Source organism: Mus caroli, chromosome 8 (assembly GCF_900094665.2).
Source record: "Mus caroli chromosome 8, CAROLI_EIJ_v1.1, whole genome shotgun sequence".
NCBI classification, from domain to species: domain Eukaryota; kingdom Metazoa; phylum Chordata; class Mammalia; order Rodentia; family Muridae; genus Mus; species Mus caroli.
Genome location: NC_034577.1, coordinates 42,519,581 through 42,538,945, shown reverse-complemented (window position 1 = coordinate 42,538,945; position 19,365 = coordinate 42,519,581). Strand labels below are relative to the sequence as shown.

At 41.8% G+C, this 19,365-nt stretch overlaps 1 protein-coding gene across 1 annotated transcript in view; it reads left to right on the top strand.

Moving 5' to 3' along the window:
- Tenm3 (teneurin transmembrane protein 3) overlaps positions 1-19,365 on the top strand; it is a 1,292,348-nt gene that overhangs the window by 565,109 nt on the left and 707,874 nt on the right. The window contains exon 3 of the mRNA XM_029480772.1: positions 4,994-5,073. The gene's annotated coding sequence lies outside the window, so the exon portion shown is untranslated. The remainder of the gene's footprint in view (positions 1-4,993; positions 5,074-19,365) is intronic.

The window sequence follows — 19,365 nt, the reverse complement described above, 5'->3', positions numbered from 1 at the left end:
AAGAGAAGAGAAGAGGAGAGAAGAGGAGAAGAGAAGAGAAGAGAAGAGAAGAGAAGAGAAGAGAAGAGAAGAGAAGAGAAGAGAAGAGAAGAAGAGAAGAGAAGAAGAGAAGAAGAGAAAAGTAGAGGCCGGTCATGAGCACTTGGATAGGGGGGGGAGGGGAATGGGGAGAGAGGAGGAAGAGGTGAGAGGACAGAGAAACAAGAAGCAAGAAAGCAAGAGAACAAGAGAAGAGGAGGAGGCAAACAGCCCCTTTTATAGTGAGTCAGGCATACCTGGCTGTTGCCAGGTAACTGTGGGGTGGAGCTTAGACAAAATGCTAACAAGGGGGACCTAGAGAGGGGGTAATGGCAGACAGACAAGAAGCAAGTTATGAATGAAGACAGAGAAGGTGTGGGAGGCAGAGAAGGACAGAAAGAGAAAAAGAGAGGAAGAAAGGCCGGCCGAGAACACTTGGGAACAGAGAGAGAAAGGGGTTGGGGCAGTAATCTGTCATCTTTTACATACCTGGCTTGTACCTGTCTGGCAATGATGGCAGGTGATGACGTAAGCTGTTGCTAGGTTGCTGTTGGGAAGAGCCTAGCGCTACTGTCTGTAAGCCAAGAGAACGAAGGAAAATGACCATGGAAAGATGATCTTTCTTCCTAGCCATGCCAAGATAGTTGCCATTGAAACACGTGACCTGGATATTTTTAAGGATGCTCTCTCATCTCAGTCATGAAAACTTATAGACCGTGTTGCAGCAGTACTGTTGGATACCCAGCCAATTGCATGAATAGTACCAAGTTTTTCAAACACGCTACTGAAAACACACACGCACACGTGTACAAACACACACATACACACGCGGGCGCACACACACACCTATACAATCATGAGAGATGTTTAAGTATATAGGACCATATAGATATAAATCCTCACACACATACACACATACACTCCAGTTTTGACACATGGAGAGTGAGCCCTGAGAGAACCAAACATCTATGCTGATGTAGCAAAGAAGGGGTTCCAGGAAATAAGCTCCTCTTGATCTTAGAGTCACTTTTGCTTCCTCAGCTGGTATCTTGCAAATTACCTAAAATAATAAAAGTCATCTAGTAAGTATTAAGTAAAGCAATATGTGGAACAAATAATGAGAGGGAAAAAGAGAAAGAAAGAGAGAAAGAAGGAGAGGAGAAAGGCAGAGAAGAAAGAGAAGGAGAGAGGGAGAAGTAGGAAGGGAGGGAGGTCTAATGGATTGGTAATTCAGTTGGCAAAAATTTAGTGAAGTCCAGGCTCCACCGTCTTGGTTCTCTGATCTAGTCTTTAGATTTATGCGGCTCTCTGATGCTCTCCTGTTCCCCCAGCTTTGGCCACTCTAATCCTTTACCTTCTCAGTGTGTGCCTGATAAAGAACTTCATGGGGAAAAATCAGGCAGTTCCCCACGTCTGGATACATCTGTTCTGCTCACTCTCCCTGGATTTCTCCCTGATTGGCTGTGCCCTTTATTCGTAGCTGTTGACCACGTGACGTGGTTGCACCCCTCATCTTTCTCCACATCGCTCACTGTCTCAAGTTGCATCTTCTATCCATGTTTATTTTCAAAACAGCTTCCTACCACCTTGGAGAGAATGGTCTTTCTCTTCCGTTCCAAGCCAAACTCTCCACCAGCTACTGGTCCTTATTACCATTTTCTCCTCCCTTCCTCTGGCCTCAGCAGCCTGCCTGCTCCTGGTTTCTTGCCTCATGTTCCCAATTTGTGGTGTGCTCACATTGACTGAACAATAACAACGCAGAAGTCTCTCAACACCCACCCTAAAGAAAGCTTTTCCCTATACTCTGAAATTAGGCCCCTCCCCCTTTCTGGTCCTAATGTGACATTTTTTTATTTTTACGTTTTTTTAAACCTCTTCTCCCAACCACTCTCTGAAAAGCTGAGTCAGAAGTTAGGAAAGTTCTGGGGTGTCAGAGCTTAGAATTTCTCACCAACTTTCATCTTTTCCAACCTTCCTGCAGTACTGGAAGCTGTCAATCAATTCTTCTTTCTTGAATAATCTCTCCAGCACTTCCAAGTGACTCCTCATCCTTCTGAGACCTACTACATCCTGTCTGTCTTCCTGCTTTTACCTGCCCATCTTTTCCCCACCACTTATAAGGTTATGCCCATTATAGCTTGGGAGATGGTTCAGGGGGTAAAGCACTTGCCACATATGTGCTAGAATCTGAATTCAAATGCTCAGCATGCATTCGAGGCTAGGAAAAGCCTGGTGGAAGAATGTGCTTGTGTAGTCCAAGTATCCCTACTATGGGGTGGGAAGTTCACAGGCCAGGCTGCCTAGCATACAAAGCATGGGAATCACAGAGCCAGTATCTCAAACAAAACAGAAGGCAAGGACCCTGACCCATGGTTATCTTTGGTTTATTATACTGGCTCATGTGCACCCGAATTCACATGTAGCAACCCCTGCATAGATGTGCACAAGAAAGAGGATTTATAAAAAAAAAAAAAAAGAGTGAGACTCTTATAATTCAACAGTTTCAAAAAGCATATGAACCAGATGTAAATCTGACCTCTCAACTTGTGCTTTCTGAAAGAGCAGTCTCTCCTAAGTTCTCCTTTTGTGATAATTACATCAATTACATTGTCAGTGACATGCAGACCTAAAAGCTATTTTTCATTTTCTAAAATTTACTCCTTGGCAATGGCATACATGAATATATTGTATTTCAATCATATCTGCCCCACCTAGTTCCCTCCAGCTTCTCCCAGATACTCCCATCCTCTTACCAACTTTATGTCTTCTTATTATTATTATTGTTCTTGTTCTTTTCCCTCTCCCTCTCCCTGTTCTTTTTCTCCCTCTCCCTCTCCCTCTCCCTCTCCCTCTCCCTTCCCTTCTCCTTCTCCTCCTCCACCTCCTTCTCTTCCTCCTCCTCCTCCTTCTTTTTCCCCTTTCTCCCTTCCCCTCCTCCTCTTCTTTTTCTCTCAGCCACTGAGTCCAATTAATGTTGGCCATTTGTGCATATGTATAAAGCCATTCACTGAAATGTGGGAATAACCTACCACGTGTCACACCACTGCAGAAAACAATTCCTCCCTCAGCAGCCATCACCATTCAAAAGCTGCTCTGCAAGGAGTAGATGCTTAAACCCACCCTCCCACCCACCCATAATGGGATGTTGACTTGATCTTGTGTAGATCTTGGGCAGGCAACTGCAGCTATTGCAAGGGCATGCATGCAAGGGCCCTGTCCTGTCCAGAACCATTACTTTGTATCACCCTTCAATGGAGCAATACTCTGTATCATTCTCCAATGCTTCTTACAATCTTCCTACCCTTCTTCCATAACTTTGGCTTGAGAAAGAAGTTGAGAAGAAGGTGTGATATTCTTGTCCCCAGTTAGAGCTGAGCCCCCCAAAGTTCTCTGCACAATGAGTCTCTGTATTAAAAGCATCCTTTCCAGATGGACCATCTAGAGACTGCCATATCTGGGGATCCATCCCATAATCAGCCCCCAAACGCTGACACCATTGCATACACTAGCAAGATTTTGCTGAAAGGACCCTGATATAGCTGTCTCTTGTGAGACTATGCCTGGGCGTAGCAAACACAGAAGTGGATGCTCACAGTCAGCTATTGGATGGACCACAGGGCCCCCAGTGGAGGAGCTAGAGAAAGTACCCAAGGAGCTAAAGGGAACTGCAACCCTATAGGTGGAACAACAATATGAACTAACCAGTACCCCCTGGAGCTCGTGTCTCTAGCTGCATATGTAGCAGAACATGGCCTAGTAGGCCATCGGTGAAAAGATTGGCCCATTGGTCATGCAAACTTTATATGCCTCAGCATAGGGAAACACCAGGGTCAAGAAGTGGGAGTGGGTGGGTGGGGGAGGAGGGAGGGTATGGGGGACTTTTGGGATAGCACTGGAAATGTGAATGAAGAAAATACCTAATAAAAAAATTTAAAAAAAAACAACCTTTCCATAAAGAACCATCCATGATGAGGGGTTAAGAATAGCCTCTGACTTGTCTTCATGACTCTTGAGTCCTCCCCACTTTTCTGTTGTTTGTTGATGCTGTTTGATTGTTTGGTCTTTAGTGTCTAGTGACAGAAAGAAACTAAAGGAACACAGAGAATTTGGCTTGCTATTCGACACATGGAAATAACTCCAAGGAATTCAAGAAATTGTTTTAAGTGTGGTTATGGTTCCCAACGATTAAATGGCATGCAAAAATAAACAACTACTATGATTGATTTTTTTTCATTGACCTTACCAAAACAAACAAACTAACTATCTAACTAACAAACAAACACATTAAGTTCATGCTATAGTGAACGTACTTGTAGCTGCTAGGAACACCAAGGTAGCCTGAGGTGTCTTCAGCCCTTGGTCTAACCTGCATCCTGTTTAAATGGAAATAAGGATGTGAGGAGGAGGGGCTTTAAACAAGATGGGAAGGTGGCATAAATCTCTTAGCACTTTAATTTTTTTGTAAAGGTAAATAAATCATGCAGATTTCTTCCTTTTAAAATGTAGGAAAAATATGCCAAGGGACTTTGCATGAAATAAAGCTTTATGTAATTTCTTGTTGTTGTTGTTGTTGTTGTTTTTCTTTATGACCCTGGAGACTAAACCCAGGTCCTCAGGAACATTCTAGGCAAGTGCTCTGCCATTCAGCTAGATTTTCAGTACCCTTTTAACTTTTAATTTGGAAATAAGTTTTTACTGGGTTTGCCCATTGAGGCCCTGAACTCAATCTACAGCCCAGGCTAGCCTTGAACTTACCTTCCTGCCTCTACCTGCCAAATAGCTGGGGGTCACGGGCCCTTGCTAACTATCTTGTTCTCTTTTAAATAACTGCTAATCAGCTATCCCGGGTTTATTATCAGAAGCCAGTGATCAACCTTGCTATAATCCAGCATTTACTTTTAGAAAGCTAGAATCTTAAATTTCCACATGAAATATCAACAACTCAGTTGACATCTTTTGATGCCTTCTATTCCAGGTCTCCAGCTTCAGTAAGATCAAGATTTGGGATTTCAGTGCAAGCAAGGGAGCTGAAGACCTCTTTGGGAAGAGGGGAAGGTAGGTGGATCTGGGGAACAAAATATCTCCAGAGGGGATTGCCTGCAGTGTGCGATTTGTTTGTGATAACAAAACAAGTCCTTCAGCAGAGCTGCCATGGCTTTGTCACCCCTGAGTCTGGATCACAGCAGTCATTTACTTCAGCGATTCTGTAAAAGCCACCGTTGTTTGGATTTGCAGTGGTTTTGATCCAACAAAAGCCATCACGTTTCTACGGACATTTTTTTTTCCTTCTGGAAGATTAAATGAATGAGGGCACGCTAAAATACAGAATCTCTGAAGAAAACAAAACAAAACAAAAAACCTAAGTGAATCAGCTACAGACATAAAGTAGGCCAAGCACAATGGGCCGCCTGGGTGTATGTCTCCCACTCTTGGAAGTGAATTGTTTGAGGGCTTTCTTGTTCTCCGGAAGTCTTAATCCTTTCTGAGAGGCACTTACATGGCGACCCTAGAGAATTTAACTTGTACCTGGTTATGGTTTTCCTCACTTCTTATATTGCTCAGTGCGTTTTCTCAATGGTAACTGTGGTCTAGCAATTTAAAGCTTTGAACCTTGTGAACAGGTTCATTTAAAATCACATTCTGAAGGGTTTCCACAAAATGGGAAGTGTCTTCTACTAAGATGCTAGAAAGGAATTTACAACAGGAAGGCTGACAAGCCGGCTCTGCTCAGGATGTGTGCACAGCGGTATTTCCAGGAGATCTGGGTTCTCAGAGAAAATCATTTAAAAAGTTCCAGACTCATTGGGCTTAATGAGTGGAAGACTGAGGGTTGTTCTTTTGCTTTCTCCTAATTGACAGCCTCTTCTTTTAATATGATTCAAAATTAAATTCCCACGAAGCAAAGAGCTTTCTAAATTATGGAACCGATGTAAAATGCCAGTACGTAGGGATAATAAGATTTTACACGTGAAAAAAAATCAAAAGTAAGTTACTTGCACAAATTTCTATGTTACTCATTCAAGTATACTCCACCATTTTATGTAAAAATCACTTCAGAGGTTGAAAGGCCAGGACCACAGCTAAAACCTCTAGGACAATAGACAATCAATGTGTCCTTGTCACTGGTATTATTTTGTATTCAAGCTACTAGATTTAAATTAACTTCATATCCAAAGCAAGAGTCTTTTTCTTACTGTGTGAATTTGAGATAAATTCAGTTTGTAACGAGAATTCTTTTGCTTTTCCTCCTGTGAAGGAGGACAGGATAGATTTTATTATTATTATTATTTTAATAATAAAATTGTAGTTGGTTTGTTACAACCGTAGCAGTAGCCACTATTGTTTCTTTTTAATATCCCTTCCAGGCACTGATTCTTACCTTTCCCCTAAGGGTGTCTCAGCAATAGTGATAAGAGAGCCCTTTAATAAGTGCTCTTGTGAGCATACACATACATTCTTATAAGCTTGGTGGGTAATTAATCAAAACTACGTGCTGCAAGCCGTCTCCCAAGCGTGAGGTATCTCTTCCTTAGACCTCGGTTTAGGCAATGGTGAGGGGGTTTTGTTGTCGTTGTTGTTGTTGTTTTATTGTGTTTTTCTATTACCATAAAAGCAGTTAACAGAAGGTAGGTTTTGGTCATTTGCGATCACACATTTCCTCAATGGCTGTCCTTGTAAGATCCTTAACGAAGAGTCTCAGTATTGTATTTTACACGCCACATTTGGAACAACGGCAGCCCAGGAAGTGAACATTCAGTGTTTACCTGTAGACTGGAGAAGAAGTGGGTTGTCTAAGTTGCTTTGCTGGTTTATTTTTTTCTCTATTTGCCCTCCTTTCTTTGTGACAAATCTCACTCTGGCAAAGACCTGTGTGCAGAGCATTACAATAGATGTCAAGCCAATGACATTTGTAGAATAAGTTATCATTGTAAATGATAAATCATCTTTCTTGGAGGATTCCAGAAAGCAGGTGCATGGCTCCTCTTATTCCCGAAGCGAATGGGGTATTTCAGGATTTGGAATGCAATCACCTGTGTGTTTTCTGCTATAAACATATAGCTTAAAATTCCCTGCAAGCACAGCATCAGATGAAACTCCTGTAAGTCTCTAGCATTTCACCTTAGAAAACACTTTCCTTGAACACCACTCTCCTAAAACATGCCAACCTCCCCCTGTCTTTTAAGTACCCTCTCTTCGAACCCTTCTCTTGTCTATTCATGGAAACCACTCTTTCTGTACCGGGAGGTTCTTTAGGACAAGCATTTAGTCTGTAATAGCTAATATATAAACTTGAATGGTTTAGTGTTCCTCTGAGACACACTTGGAAGGAGAACATTTCATGTGTTGTAACATAGGTCAGTGGTTGCCTGTAAAATACACTCATAAGCATATACTCTGATAAGGAGACAAAAGGTAGAATCCACAGACCTCTGAACTTTCCCTAAATCAGGCAGAACAACAACATATCTTCCAGCCCAGGAAAAGCACATTAAAAAAAAAATTCAGGCAGCAAACACGAACTGAAAGAGAGAAACCATAGCATCCGTCTCATTAAGAATCCTTATTAGAGTCATCTATTCCGATTTAGACCAGCAAGAGAAATATTTTTAAGGACCATCTTTCAAACAAAACATCTCAATTTGAGGGCCTTGCACTCTGTGTTTTATCAGGTGACTCAGATAATTTCATTAAGCCTAACAAATATTCATAAGCAAACCAGGTAAGCTGACCCTTGCTCCTGATTGCAGCACCTTGGAGGAAGTGTTGAGAGCCAGGAGTGTGAGGTGAGCCGTGGTTACATAGTGAGTTTGAGGCCACCCTGAACTCTGTAGACACCGTGAAACACACAGATGAACAAGCAGAATGCACCAACCACTACCCAGGAACACTACCTAAACGTAAAGACTAGAAAATAGTGTTCAAAACAAGTGGCTCGAGCAACTGAATAATCACAGCATTTCACTGGTCAGTTCTGGCTTAGAGTCAGCAGAAAAAATGGAAAAAAAATTAAAATAAAGCCATTATGCAGCCGGGCAGTGGTGGCGTGCGCCTTTAATCCCAGTACTTGGGACGCAGAGGCAGGCGGATTTCTGAGTTCAAGACCAGCCTGGTCTACAGAGTGAGTTCCAGGACAGCCAGGGCTACACAGAGAAACCCTGTCTCTAAAAAACAAAAACAAAAAAAAAAAAGCCATTATGCAGACTTTTCTGAAATGGACACTGAGGATACCATAAACTATTGAAAAGCAGAAATTAGTCAAGGGAATCCAGTTCAGTCAGTAAGCACTACCTATTTCCAGGTCTTTATAAAATTAAACAGACTCCAAAACCTTTGTCCTTTGTTCATCCTGCTGTGTGGACCAACAGAAAGGGATGTGCAGAATGCCCACATAGCTCAAGCTGAGTATCCCCCCCCCCCTTTCCCACTCGCTCCCCTGGGATTCTGAGCTGATTGTATCACTAGTTAGTGGATAATCAGAGAGATGGGGAAAAGTGCATGAATTAACAATGTCAGAAAACATTGTAAGCCATTCTGATGATTATAAGTGGTTCAGTGTTTGTTGTTCTGTAGAACAAAAATCAGAATGGCTGACTGCAGCTCTTCCTCTTCATCTGGATGTTTTCGTGTTCTTGCAGACACAGCATGCGGAGCGAAGGAAAGTTTTCAAATTTGTGAGATACTGGAGTAATTTTTCAGCAGGCTGCTGAGTTGAGTGCTCCTAGGGATGAATAGGGTTGTTTGCTGAGCCTGGTGTGAGGAGTGGGGTCCAGTGTCTTCTAGTTGGGCCTAAGACATTGGAGAGAAAGACTGTAGTTTGCAGAAGTTTCTAATCTAAGGTCAGGGAATCTTGAGGGGCCTGAATCAAGGCGGTGTTCAGGTGACCGGAGGCTTTAACTGTTTATGTTTGTATCAACTGGAGATCTCCCAGTACAAACTCCCTGTCTGTCTTCTGACTAGCCACGGTGGCATTTAGCAAAAATGAAGGACCTAAGCAGATTCTTTTTTTACTAAAATCTGCTTATGACAGAATAAGGATGAAAGAAAGAAGTGTGTGTGTATATTATACTATATATAATATAATAAATATATGGATATATATAATATATATAATGTTATATTTATTATGTTATATTATATTTATTACACTATATGTGATAAGATAGATACATTACATATTCATGGCCAGGGAGATAGTTCAGTCATTAAAGTGTTTGCCTTGAAAGCATGAAAACCTGAGTCTGATCCCTAAAACCTGTGTAAAAACCAGAGTACAGTGGCTAGACCTTTAGTACTGGGGAACAGACAGGTTGGACCTTGGGACTCCAGTGTCAGCCAGCCTTAGCCTACTTGGCATGCTCTAGGTCCTTAAGATGCTGTCCTCAATATGCTGAGTAGCTTCTAAGGAATGATACTCAAGGTCATCTTCTGACTCCTCACACATGCACATCCCCCCAAAAATCATCCAAGCTAAGGCAGATAGATATTTTTAAATGGTCAATTAAATCTGACTATCAGTTTAGCGATGGGAAGTTATAACATGAATAAAATGAATTTAGGAGTAGATTGTCTCAAAGATAGAAAAACATATTTAATTCTGCAGGCCTATTGGCAAACTCACTTCAAAATATGTTTCAAATCACCACTGGGAAGTTTGTTCAGTTTTGTCTGAGATCAGATATGAATTAGTCTGGAGATACTTTGGCCCTTGATAATCAGGAGGTAATCTTTCTTGGCATTAGACAGGAACCATACTATAAAATGGCATGGCAGATAGCTTTCAGCATAAGTTCATGGTCTGATGCTCACTCCTCAATGCCCATGGAGGTGTGTTTACAGAAATGGAGAACAGGACCCTGTGCAATATCATAAAGTGGCTATATAGACTAAGACATGACCTGTACTCTAAGGGCTGAATTCTTTTCCCAGTGTCTTCTGCCACTAAACTCTCCAAACCAAGCCCATCCCATGTCTTCTGAGCTACAACAAGAGACATCACCACTGTGGAAGCATGGTACCTGCAGTACAAGATGGCTCTATTCTTCCCATTTGCTTTCAGAAAACAAAATGACCAATTTGATAGCACGTGGCCCACATCAAGGATGACCAACTAAGAAAAAAACAAAACAAAACAAAACAAAAAAAAAAACAAAAAACCCAACCTCTCAACATGCCATCACCAGAGAAAAGTCAGGACACAGGTTAAGCAAGGTAAGCAAATGCAGGAACTGGAGAAGCACTGATGCAGAGATTAGGTGGACAGAAACCCCCTTTGCTTTTAGTTTTTCAATCAACAAATTCCTATTCTATTACCTTCTAATTCCAACTGGTGTCAATCTTAATTTTTCTCTCTCAGTTTCTTTTTTTTTTTTTTTAAAGATTTATTTTATTATTTATTTATTATATGTAAGTACACTGTAGCTGTCTTCAGACGCTCCAGAAGAGGGCACCAGATCTCGTTGCGGATGGTTGTGAGCCACCATGTGGTTGCTGGGATTTGAACTCTGGACCTTCAGAAGAGCAGTCGGGTGCTCTTACCCACTGAGCCATCTCACCAGCCCCCCTCTCTCAGTTTCTTAATCTGTAAAATGGAAACAATATATCCCCGTAGTACTATTTTGCGAACACAAGATTTGGTTACTATTCTAAGGTACCTAGCTATCAGTTCACATTGAGGCTGCCAGGACATGCACACACAACAATTTGTGCCTACTAGTTCATTTGCGATAATTATTTTACAAGAACACCATGTTCTAGCAGGATTCTATTTTGAATGTCCATTCTCTAAAACTCTTTGAATATAATGTAGATTATCAGCCATGAATCTATGTTCAATCATATCTCACAAACTAAGAAGTGATGAAGCCCAGAACTTGGCCAGTAGAAGACTGGATAAGAGTACACAGGGTTAGTGACATACTGATGGAGTGGGCAGAAATCAAACAAACCAGATTCTATCTACCTCTGACCACAATGCAAGGAGACAATTGAGCGATGAGTAATAAAGACTCAAAAGTTTTCCCTCCAGGAAAGATAGCCAATTGCCAGTTGGCTCTCAAAGTCATCATTGTTGTTAGTTTCTAAATATAAAGTTCTAGTTCGGGGAAGATTACCAGAAGCAAATAACCCCAACAAATAGTGGGGCTAAAATGGATAGAGAGAAAGCTACGTCCGTGTCTAGCATCAGAGAACTCCAGCACGAAAGAGACTCGAAAGTTGCCCTTTACAGGGACCCTTCCCTAGCACAGACAAAATATTTTAATACCAGAGTACTACAATACTACACATCAAGGAAGAGATACATCAATATCTGCAAAAATGAATGAAATGAACTATTTCCCTGGAACATAGCATGAGGAGGGGGCACTCCTTCTGGTAGAAAAGAAATGGCATCTAATACCAATACTGACACTCTTGACCTTGTGTGGAGGTGGTGAGTCTGCATCCTTTGACCTTGACTGTATGGGGTTTCAATACTGGGCTCACACCCACCCCTGTCTATCTGCTGTGTATCTCTAGATCATGCCTGACTAGTGTCCATGGGATTGGAGAACTCTTACATAAAATCCTTTATTGTGAAGCTATTTGTACAAACCTAGTTCTCTCGAGCTGGATGATTTATTGGGCCGTGAAGCTGATCATATAGGAAAGAGCAAGTGAACCCCATGACCTGTGCATCCTAGTCTGCTCCTGGAAGTGGCTCCAATGAATAGCCTGAGGCAGTGTGCCGTTACCACGCAGACATCACCTAAATCAACTTCATCAACATCCTCTATCATTCACTGATTGTTGTTCATGTGGAAATTCATTTTTTAAAAAATTTTCATAGATTCCTTAAATCTTATCCAAACTCTTAAGCTTACAATTTTAGGTATCCCATAATTCAAATGGTGATAGATAGTCATATATCATGGAATATGATTACCCAGAAAGGGATGCTTAGTTATTAATAAAAATTTAATTAGCATTACATATATAAATAACTGTCAGAGGAAAAGATTGGCTTTATAGCTTCCAATACATTTCTATTTATTTCTTTCTCCTTTCCCCTTTTCCTGAAATGGCTATTTCCTTACGTTACAGAGGCTGTGATGTTTACTTTACCCTAACCCAGAATTATCACCAGAGATTGGCCCTTGCTGCTTTGTAACATCTAGATGAGGCTAATAACAATAAATGGTCCCACCATAGCAAGTTTTAGAAAAGTCAGGTGTCAAAAAAATCCAATCTGTGAACATAACAAAGCCCCATTGAATTAACAAAGCCAACTTCAACTGAATAGTGTGTTCAGAGTAAAAGATATGGTTTGGTTTTTGGGGGGGTTTGTGTGTGTGTGTGTGTGTGTGTGTGTGTGTGTGTGTGCTTCTATAAAGGCAACTTTTTCTTTTTACTCGTACATCATTCAAGTGCCAAAAACGTCCCTCTCCTACACTGTTTATTGGGTTAAAAAAAATATTCCCGAGAGCCAATCTCCCTTCTCCAGCAGAGCCGCAACCTACCTTTCTAAAGGGGAGCGGACTAGGCTTTTGAAAACATGGCCTGCATGTTGCAACACATTTATTTTAAAATACTGTCCCCATTATTCTGGAGCACTCAGAGGAGACCTTGTTGTAAATGGTGTGATCACCAGGAATACCAAGTTGTTTTCATGCAAGAAGTTCAAAATCTCCTCTGATATGGTCGATTAGGGCAGCTTTATATAACTCCTTAGGACCAACTAAGGGTCCATTTTGTTGTCATTTTTTTTATAGTTTGGGTTCTCATATCATCCTGACCTACATAGCATGGGGGAGTCAGCCAACAGCTGGCACTTCTCAGAGATGCTCAAGAAGAGAGTGGCAAATGGTGTGGTGGATTCTGTGTGCGTCTATTTATATGTCTGGCTACAGATCTACCTACCGTCCTTTCTCTCTGTTCAATTACTTACCATTGACACACTTCATGAACAAAAGTTCTTTGGCGGGAGCACGATCTTAGAGTAGATTTATACAAAGTGCAATAGGCCTTTATCCAAAGAACGGCGTGTGTAAAGAAAACCCTCGATCAGTACTCCCTCCTCTGTGTCAGAGTTTGACCTCGAGACCCGACTTAGTGCAGTTTATAGCCAGTTTGAAGAGTTCCTTTCCTCTCTCCTGGAAAGGGACAGTGGGAGGGTGGGCGGGGAAAGCACTCCAGCTATTCTTCTCTTCAGAGTGGCCAGCAACCTACTGTCACCTCCCGGGTCTTATACGCCCATTCAAACATCCCCAGTTAAGAGTCAGCTGGGAAGTCCATTCTGCAAAGCAGTCCGGAGAACGACTTTCCCTGACAGGAGCCATTTTCCTGCTCTTTGTAGATTTTTTTAAAGATCACAATTACATTAAATGCCACGCTTCAAAAATCAAGGTAGAGTGGTACTCTGGAAGAGATCTGATTACTACTTAAGAGGAAAGGGAAACTCTAAGGAAGATTTGAGTAGCAGTGATAGAACATCATACACTGGAGATGGCTTAAATAGTGTTTATCTTTAATATATGTGAGGTCTGCGACTATACAGACCTATCCTTGGAGGGTATCATGGTGTTGATCAGGGGCCAAGGGCTTGGCATTGGGCCCTTCAGACTTCAAATGTTAACTCATAGGTGGAGAGTGCAGGTTTTTACAATTACAGGAGATTGCGACCTGGTTTTAGAAAAAAAAGCAATGGCTTGCAGAAGTTGAGTCCTTAGAGGGATTGGCACTTCCTCACATCTGCATTTATTCAGTTTGTGTGGACTGGTTATAGGCTCTTTCAAGATGATATAAGCTGAATCAAACATGTGTGTAACTTACAGAGAGTTCTCAGTATGGGAAGAGAGAAAAACAAAACAAAACCTCATAAACAAAACAGATCAAATAAAGTCTTTGTGATTCAAAGGAGCTCTCCATAGTTTGCTGATGCAATAACCAGTGGAGGACAGCTTAATGAAAATTCTCCTCTTCAGACCATTGTCTGAGGGCCTTCAAATGGTCTCCAGAGCTCAATAGAGTCAGAAGAGAGTCTAGAGCAAGGTGCAGTGTCCACATTCTGTTAACTGCATAGGTCACACTGGTCTTGGTTCACAAATTCATTGATAGAAGGAAGACTCTCTCTGAAGGGTATAATAGCATGTAGAATATGTTCCTTTTCTTAAAACATATCATTTATTCACTTAGAAAATCTCCTGGGGTAATATCACTATGAAGGAGATGTGATATTGTCTGGGCATATAATTTAATTTAAAAAGGTTTATTAATACCTATATCACATAATTAGATGCTTCAAAACTTTGAGATTTTAAATACTTATTTTTATTTGATTTTTCAAGACAGAGTTTCTCTGTGTAGCCCACGCTCTCCTAGAACTCACTCTGTAGACTGGGCTTGCCTCAAACTCAGAGATCTGCTTGCCTCTGCTTCATAAGTACTGGGATTCAAGGCTTGGCTGGGATTTTAAATACTTTGAGCACTTATGATGATTGTTCTCTCATCAGAAAGTCACATTACACAAGAGGGACAGTACTGACACGTAGGATATAGTTAGTAATAACAGGATTCCTTTTTGCTAGACACACCTCTGAGAGAAGTCATATTAGTTTCCATGAAGGACAGGCTAAAGATTGCACTAAAGGCTCTACAATGTCTATACTTACTCTCCAGGGCAAAGCCTCACCCATCTAAAAATGTTATCGGCACCAAGGTTGAAACTCTCCCACCCTGATGCAACCAAGTGCTAAGCCCCACTCTTAAGGAAGAGTCTGCACCCAAAAGCCTGATGTGCACCTATCCCTTAGAAAGGAAGAGACACCTACCTCATCTGTGTCAACTGCAAAGCCAGCTACTCTTTGATGATGGCATCAGAAGCAAGAGTAGAGAGCCAAGGAGATAAGAGTCAGGGAAACATAAGATGCACACTCCTCTGGGCTACAGAAATCTGCCGACAGAAGCCAGCATCGAACATTACACTCTGGGGCTCCATTACTCGTGAGTCTGTTGTGCTATTGAAGGCTGACCACTCACTGATGTCTGCTGATTGACAGCAAGGATCTAGCTTTCTTCTCATTTACATACCCAGTACCCCTGGTTCTTACCCTGAAGTGGTTACCTTGCCACCGAGCTCAGTACTCTACTGGTCTACTAACTCAGCGTATGTACTCAGCCAATGGGCAGTGGGGGCTGAAAATCATGCTTTTGTAGACAGGGAAGCATTGGGGGCAGTGTTTTAACAAACTGCACATGGGGAAATAAACTTATCCCGCCCCCCCAAGTAAGTACTTTTATACCCAGGAATTAAACTCTATGTTTCCAGTCTTATGAAATATCCGAAAACTCTGCTGACCCCTTACATTTGTGCACTTCCTTGTACCTTGGATTTAAAACACTTGATTTTTATTGCATTTTTGACAATACTTTTTTATGACCGACTGATGTATACCATTTCCAGGATATTTCGGGCAGCTTTGCAAACTCCCCTGCAAAACCTCACATAATCTGCACAGAAATTGGCAGTTACAATAATAATAATAATAATAATAATAATAATAATAATAATCTCCTATCCTCAACTCCTTTGTTTCTCACATGAGACAAGAAAAGTTGGGATTCTTTTAGCACAATAGTTAGCATCTTGTGGATGTACAGGAAATTGATCAATGTACCTGTACCCAAACTGTCACAGTGAGAAAAATCAATTCTGATTGTTAAAACAGAATGCCCAAGCAAATATGGTTTCTTGCTGTCAAAGGAGAACATTGGATGACCCATAGATCATCCAGGGCACCTTCACACTGCCTTCCTGGGTTTGTCTGGACAAAGACACAGCCAAAGGGGTTTAGAAAAGCATATGGGTGTTCTCCAGATACTAGCACGGCAGCTCACCTTATGGAAAGGACTCCATGAGGAGTGTCTGGACACTGAGCCTTGCCTGATTCCCTAGTCCCTCTCCAAGTAGGGAGGTCACTTGGAGCAGTTCCATCAGAGACAGAGCTCTTCTGCTCTGTACGGACAGGAAATCCTGCTTTTGATTTCTCTTGTATTTTGCCACAGAGCTGAGCATACCCTAGAGGCATCTAATCTGTTGACTTGAATTGATCTCAGATGTTGGGCTCGGCCTGATATGAACCTTCACACTGCAGGACTCAGCCGGTCCTTGAAACTCATTTAACTTTCAATTCAAGGCCCCCTGACGGTTCCAACCAACTCTCTCTAAGGTCCACGGGTCTAGTCCAAGGATATTAGGTTTGACAGTAGATGCACTTGAAAGGATATGTTCTTCTTTCTGTCTGTAAGTTGAAGATATAAGAGGGAAAGAATGTCCATCTCCAGTTGAACAACTATCACTTAACCAAAGAATAAAGTTCAGGGCCCAGCATTTGCTCCTAATTTACCCTTTCATATATATCTTGACATTAATTTTCATCTTCCCTGTGCTCCCCAGGCCAAACTATATTGGTGAGTCCACACAGGCGAGTCATACTCTTTTTCCATAACAAGGATCTCTCTCTTCTTTCCCCCTAATGGCTGTACTTCTCCTATCACCGGGATGTCTGATTCATTCACTACAAACTCATGATGTACTAATATACATATGCTAGATGTTGGGTAATACACTAAGTGCTTACAAAGAAGTGGAAGAGTCCCAGGGTCATTTGTGGAGTTTAATTTAACAATGGTGTACATATGACAAGCATGCTGATTGGTTACCTACTGCAACATATTGTTAGTAGAGAAATCAATCAGATCTTTAGACAGAAAATAGCAGGAGACTGATGCTTGGAAGAGGAGGTCCTGGGAAAGGAGATAAAGAGGTTCCACCCAAGCTGAACATTAAAGATACGTGACAGTTGGAGAAAGAGCATTCCGGGATAAGGAACAGCCAGGGTAACTCAGAGGCAGGAAAACCCCGCCCACAAACCTGTTCCCAGGATACTTCCCTCATCACCAATCTGCCGTGTTGGTCCCAAATCAGAAATAACCTCGACTTCCTTCAACTCCTGGGTACCCCATCTGTTCCTCTTTTGTGATGCATCTCACTCTTTGTCTCAGAATAAAGTCATTTATCTCTCCTTGCTAGAGAGAACTAAGTAAGCTGAAGACACTTTTGAAGTCCCATAGAGTAGACAAGTGCACACGAGTGTGTGTGTGTGTGTGTGTGTGTGTGTGTGTGCGTGCATGTGTGCCTATGTCTGTGTGTGTATGCATTTGTGTGTCGGTCACATGTGTGCAGTTACATTAAGAAACCTGAAGAAGGTGTCAGACCCCTTAGAGCTGAAGTTACAAGTAGTTCTGAATGGCCCAAGGTGGATGCTGGAAACTGAAGACATGTCATATGCAGGGAAATGGAAGCCAATGGAAGTCATGTAATATGCAGGGAAATGGAAGCCAATGGAGATAACCTTAAGTGAGTTAAGTCCATCTCAAAAAGAAAAACACTACAGGACTTTTATCATTTGCCGGTTTTACATTCTATATAGACCCATAAATCGTATACGTACATATAATGTGAGAGTAGAAGTGAATCGTTTAGGGAAACAGAGTGGACTGGAAGTAGGGACAGGTATGTATTAGAGAGAAGGTAGCAGGAATAGAGAGATATGTGCAAATACATTATATATTGTATATTTAAATAAATATGTGCATGTTATATATGGTAATAGCAGAAAATGTTGAAAGGGAACAGACCAAATTATATAATAAGAAGCCTGCAGAATAAGAATTCAGACTTGGGAAGACTATTCAAGTCAACGGCCAATAGAAGAGTTAAAAAAAAATGAGAGCACAAAAATCAGTTTCACACAAGAAGACCGGTGCTCTTCAATTGCGTGGTTATGGTATTGGATTCTGCTTGAGTAAATTAGGAATGGTGCTCTCTTGTTTAGTTGTCATTAAAGAACTCAGTGGTTCATGTCAGCATCCCTACTAAGACCCCACTGAGTTCTGTGAAATTCTCCACAACCCTGTCTGAATGGAGAATTTATGAGCTCTGCGTGTTGAACCGTCCCGATGTGCAAAACCGTGCACAGCTCGATCCCAATTTGTATTTTAGCGTTGACTTTGACATGTTGTACAGTATGTCACGTTGCAATTTGGTGAGAAATGACTTCCTGTGTCCGACAAGAAATACATTTTAAGAAGCACGCCAACCACACCGTTATTCCTCTCGCCGTTTTCAATGGCAGGCAGTTTACCACATCTTCTTACTTCATGACTTCAGTTACCAGCTATAGAATTCATTTCTGTTTGGGGGGAATGGGGTGCGGGGGGTGGGGAGTGAGGGGTGGCGAGTCTAACTTAAATGATGTTCTTAGCTGTCCAAGAGCAAAGCGAAATATTTTTCATTTTACACGGAATAAGTCATTGTTAAAAAGTCTCCCCACAGCAGAGGTTCCATGAGTAACAGTAGAAATTTTTGCAAAAACTCTCTTTTATGTTTTAAGAAGAATGAAGTGCTAAGGATCTCACTAAAAGCCCATGACCTGCAAGGAGTAAAAACACTTTGTTCCAGCCCCAGAAAATGAGGAACTGAGAAACGGGAGGGAAGAAGAGAGAAATGACCCTATTAGGAAGTAAATAGGGATACGTGCGTCGTACACTCTTGGAACTCAGAAAATATCTTTACGTTATCTTTAGACTGCTTGCTGTTATCCACAGGCGTTGCTCAGTTTCACCGAACAACCCTTAGAGGGGCAGACAAACGTTCATAACTACGGCAGACCTGAGAGTGGCTGAATGTGTGAGGTTGGCGGCGGGGGAAGAGCTGAAGGTGGGGGGAGAACAGGAATTCTTACAGAAGTTTGGTAATATCTAAATCTGAGTTAGGGCGTCCCTAGTGGAATTCCTCCCCCCTTTTAACAACAAAGTACAGAGAGAAAGAATATGCTCAGCTAACTTCGTCTCCCTACTCCGTTTGATCTGAAAGAACAATCAGATACGGCTGATTTCTGAAGAGTGTTCAGAATAGAGGGATCTCGGATACCCCAGTGATAGCCATCATTGTCAACAGGAGGCATCCGGGTACTGACACTGGCACCTGACAACGCTCAGATGCTCAACACTTTATCTTTTCTTTCAAAATCGACTGCTGGGACTCCTCTTTATCCAACACGCTAGATGATAAGTGTTTAGAGGAAAAACGGATCCTGGAGGAGAATAAAGCAAGGACCTCAGACACTGCCGATGAGCGCATGAAGAAGCGATGTTTTAAGGTAAAATCGGAGAGAGGGCTGAGATGCAGACCCAAAGACAGAAATGCAATTGAGAATTGCAGAAAGAGAGAGAGAGAGAGAGAGACAGAGAGACAGAGAGAGAGAGAGACAGAGACAGAGACAGAGACAGAGACAGAGACAGAGAGAC